The sequence below is a fragment of the Anomaloglossus baeobatrachus genome, unplaced genomic scaffold, assembly GCF_048569485.1.
Source record: "Anomaloglossus baeobatrachus isolate aAnoBae1 unplaced genomic scaffold, aAnoBae1.hap1 Scaffold_25, whole genome shotgun sequence".
Lineage (NCBI taxonomy): Eukaryota > Metazoa > Chordata > Amphibia > Anura > Aromobatidae > Anomaloglossus > Anomaloglossus baeobatrachus.
Window position 1 is genome coordinate 720,294 of NW_027442090.1, and position 5,486 is coordinate 725,779.

Genomic DNA, 5,486 nt, shown 5'->3' on the forward strand with positions numbered 1-5,486 from the left:
CTCGCAGCCCAAGCAAAGAGCCTACCACTACACCAACACAGAGAAGTTGGTAACAGAGTTTACATTAGTTCACATAATCCTAGTGACTGTGCACACAACATGGCCAAACAAATGCAAAAGACATTATCTGGCCTATCAATCCAATGGAAACTCATAGGCAACACAGTCCATTAGACTAGGCAAATACATGCAGCCATACAAAGTTCATGGGCCTTGCCTCAGAGTCGAACCCACAACCTCTTGGAGAACAAGCAAAGAGCCTACCACTAAACCAACACAGAGAAGTAGGTGAATGACTCTACATTAATTCACATAATCCTAGTGACTGCGCACACAACATGGCCAAACAAAAGCAAAAGACAGTATCTGGCCTATCAATCCAATTGAAGCTCATAAGCAACATAGTCCATTGGACTAGGCAATAACATGCAGCCATACAATGTCCATGGGCCTTGCCTCAAAGTTGAACTCACAACCTCTCGCAGCTCAAGCAAAGAGCCTACTACTACACCAACACAGAGAAATGGAAACCTGACTCTACATTAATTCACATAAACCTAGTGACTGCGCACACAACATGGCCAAACGAAAGCAAAAGTCAATACCTGGCCTATCAATCCAATGGAAACTCATAGGCAACACAGTCCATTATACTAGGCAATTACATGCAGCCATAAAAAGTCCAAGGGCCTTGCCTCAGAGTCAAATCCACAACCTCTCGCAGCTCAAGCAAAGAGCCTACCACTACACCAACACAGAGAAATGTGAAACTGACTCTATATTAATTCACATAATCCTAGTGACTGCGCACACAACATGGCCAAACGAAAGCAAAATCCATAACTGGCCTATCAATCCAATGGAAACACATAGGCAACACAGTCCTTTGGACTAGGCAATTACATGCAGCCATACAAAGTCCATGAGCCTTGCATTTGAGTCGAACTCACAACCTCTCCCAGCCCAAGCAAAGAGCCTACCACTACACCAACACAGAGAAGTGGGAAACTGACTCAACATTAATTCACATAATCCTAGTGACTGCGCACAAAACATGGCCAAACAAAAGCAAAAGAAGGCACCTGGCCTATCAATCCAATGGAATCTCATAGGTAACACAGTCCATTGGACTATGCAATTACATGCAGCCATAAAAAGTCCATGGGCCTTGCCTCAGAGTCGAACTCACAACCTCTCTCAGCCCAAGAGAAAAGCCTACCACTACAGCAACACGGAGAAGTGTGAAACCGACTCTACATTAACTCACATAATCCTAGTGACTGCGCACACAACATGGCCAAACAAAAGCAAAAGACAGTACCTGGCCTATCAATCCAATGGAAACTCAGAGGCAACCCCATCCATTGGACTAGGCAATTACATGCAGCCATACAGAGTCCATGGGCCTTGCCTCAGAGTCTATCCCACAACCTCTGGCAGAACAAGCAAAGAGCCTACAACCACACCAACACAAAGAAGTAGGAAGCTGCATCTACATTAATTCACATAATCCTAGTGACTGCGCACACAACATGGCCAAACAGAAGCAAAAGTCATTACCTGGCCTATCAAGCCAATGGAAACTCATAGGCAACACAGTCCATTGAACTAGGCAATTACATGCAGCCATACAAAGTCCATGGGCCTTGCCTCAGAGTCAAACCCACAACTTCTCGCAGCCAAGCAAAGCGCCTTCCACTACACCAACACAGAGAAGTGGGAAACTGATTCTACATTAATTCACATAATCCTACCGACTTTGCACACAACATAACCAAACAAAAGACAATACCTGGCCTATCAGTCCAATGAAAACTCATAGGCAACACAGTCCATTGGACTAGGCAATTACATGCAGCCATACAAAGTCTATGGGCTTTGCCTCAGAGTCAAACCCACATTTTCTCGCAGCCCAAGAAAAGAGCCTACCACTACACCAACACAGAGAAGTTGAAAACTGAGTTTACATTAGTTCACATAATCCTAGTGACTGCGCACACAACATGGCCAAACAAAAGCAAAAGGTAGTACCTGGCCTATCAATCCAATAGGAACTCATAGGTAACACAGTCAACTGAAATAGGCAATTACATGCATCCATACAAACTCCATGGGCCTTGCCTCAAAGTCGAACCAACAACCTTTCGCAGCTTAAGCAAAAAGACTACCACTACACCAACACAGAGAAGTAGGTAAAGGACTCTACATTAATTCACATAATCCTAGAGACTGCGCGCACAACATGGTTAAACAAATGCAAAAGACATTATCTGGCCTATCAATCCAATGAAATCATAGGCAACATAGTCCATTAGACTAAGCAAATATATGCAGCCATACAAAGTTAATGGGCCTTGCCTCAGAGTCGAACCCACAACCTCTTGGAGAACAAGCAAAGAGCCTACCACTAAACCAACACAGAGAAGTTGGAAACAAACTCTACATTAATTCACAGAATCCTAGTGACTGCGCACACAACATGGCAAAACAAAAGCAAAAGACAGCACCTGGCCTATCAATCCAATGGAAACTCAAAGCTAACACAGTCCATTGGACTAGACAATTACATGGAGACATACAAAGTCCATGGGCCTTGCATTAGAGTCGAACCCACAACCTCTCGCAGCACAAGCAAAGAGCCTACTAATACACCAACACAGAGAAGTGGAAAACCAATTCTTCATTAATTCACATAATCCTAGTGACTGCGCACATAACATGGCCAAACAAAAGCAAAAGACAGTACCTGGCCTATCAAACCAATGGAAACTCTTAGGCAACACAGTCCATTGGACTTGGCAATTACATGCAGCCATACAAAGTCCATGGGCTTTGCCTCAGAGTCAAACCCACAATTTCTCGCAGCCCAAGGAAATAGCCTACGATTACACCAACACAGAGAAGTTGGAAACTGAGTTTACATTAGTTCACATAATCCTAGTGACTGCGCACACAACATGGCCAAACAAAAGACAATACCTGGCCTATCAATTCAATGGAAACTCATAGGCAACACAGTCAATTGAACTAGGCAATTACATGCTGCCATACAAACTCCATGGGCTTTGCCTCAGAGTCGAACCCACAACCTCTCGCAGTTTAAGCAAAGAGACTACCACTACACCAACACAGAGAAGTAGGTGAATGACTCTACATTAATTCACATAATCCTAGTGACTGCGCACATAACATGGCCAAACAAAAGCAAAAGACAGTACCTGGCCTATCAATCAAATTGAAACTCATAAGCAACAAAGAGACTACAACTACACCAACACAGAGAAGTAGGTGAATGACTCTACATTAATTCACATAATCCTAGTGACTGCGAACACAACATGGCCAAACAAAAGCAAAAGACAGTACCTGGCCTATCAATCCAATTGAAACTCATAGGCAACATAGTCCATTGGACTAGGCAATAACATGCAGCCATACAAAGTCCATGGGCCATGCCTCAAAGTCTAACTCACAACCTCTCGCAGCTCAAGCAAAGAGCCTACTACTACACCAACACAGAGAAATGTGAACCTGACTCTACATTAATTCACATAATCCTAGTAATGTACTGTGTTAGCTATGAGTTTACATTGGATTGATAGGCCAGGTAATGTCTTTTGCTTTTGTTTGGCCATGTTGTGTGCGCAGTCACTAGGATTATGTGAATTAATGTAGAGTCAGTTTCCAACTTCTCTGTGTTGGTTTAGTGGTAGGCTCTTTGCTTGTTCTCCAAGAGGATGTGGGTTCGACTCTGAGGCAAGGCCCATGAACTTTATATGGCTGCATGTATTTGCCTAGTCTAATGGACTGTGTTGCCTATGAGTTTCCATTGGTTTGATAGGCCAGGTATTGTCTTTTGTTTGGCCATGTTGTTTGCGCAGTCGGTAGGATTATGTGAATTAATGTAGAATCAGTTTCCCACTTCTCTGTGTTGGTGTAGTGGTAGGCTCTTTGCTTGGCTGCGAGAGGTTGTGGGTTTGACTCTGAGGAAAGGCCCATGGAATTTGTATGTCTCCATGTAATTGTCTAGTCCAATGGACTGTGTTGCCTATGATTTTCCATTGGATTGATAGGCCAGGTACTGTCTTTTGCTTTTGTTTGGCCATGTTGTGTGCGCAGTCACTAGGATTATGTGAATTAATGTAAACTCAGTTACCAACTTCTCTGTGTTGGTGTAGTGGTAGGCTCTTTGCTTGGGCTGCGAGAAGTTGTGGGTTTGACTTTTAGGCAAAGCCCATGGACTTTGTATGTTTCCATGTAATTGCCTAGTCCAATGGACTGTGTTGCCTATGAGTTTCCATTGAATTGATAGGCCAGGTATTGTCTTTTGTTTGGCCGTGTTGTGTGCGCAGTCGGTAGGATTATGTGAATTAATGTAGAATCAGTTTCCCACTTCTCTGTGTTGGTTTAGGGGTAGCCTCTTTGCTTAAGCTGCGAGAGGTTGTGGATTCGACTCTGAGGCAAGGCCCATGGAGTTTGTATGGCTGCATGTAATTGCGTAGTTCAATTGACTGTGTTGCCTATGAGTTCCCACTGGATTGATAGGCCAGGTACTGCCTTTTGCTTATGTTTGGCCATGTTGTGTTCGCAGTCACTAGGATTATGTGAATTAATGTAGAGTCAGGTTCACATTTCTCTGTGTTGGTGTAGTGGTAGGCTCTTTGCTTGAGCTGCGAGAGGTTGTGAGTTAGACTTTGAGGCAAGGCCCATGGACTTTGTATGGCTGCATGTTATTGCCTAGTCCAATGGACTATGTTGCCTATGAGTTTCAATTGGATTGATAGGCCAGGTACTGTCTTTTGCTTTTGTTTGGCCATGTTGTGTTCGCAGTCACTAGGATTATGTGAATTAATGTAGAGTCATTCACCTACTTCTCTGTGTTGGTGTAGTTGTAGTCTCTTTGCTTAAGCTGTGAGAGGTTGTGGGTTCGACTCTGAGGCAAAGCACATGGAGTTTGTATGGCAGCATGTAATTTCCTAGTTCAATTGACTGTGTTGCCTATGAGTAGAGTTGAGCGTGGTTCGTGGTTCTCCAGTTCTAGGCTCGAGTGATTTTGGGGCATGTTCTAGATCGAACTAGAACTCGAGCTTTTTGCAAAAGCTCGATAGTTCTAGAAACGTTCGAGAACGGTTCTAGCAGCCAAAAAACAGCTAAATCATAGCTTGGTTTCTGCTGTAATAGTGTAAGTCACTCTGTGAATCAAACTATTATCACATTTCAGTGTATAGTGTGCGTGAACAGCGCCTTCAGATCACTGCTGTTTCTATAATGGCCATTTTTTTTTTTTTTTTCTTGTCTTCCTTCCCTAAGCGCGCGCGTCTTGTGGGGCAGGCCAGCATGTCAGCCAATCACAGACACACACACAGCTAAGTGGACTTTGAGCCAGAGAAGCAACAGCATGTGTGATAGGATCTGCATGTCACTGCATTATAAAACCGGACATTTTCCTCCAGGACGCCATTATCTCTTCTGCGTCCTTGGTGTCT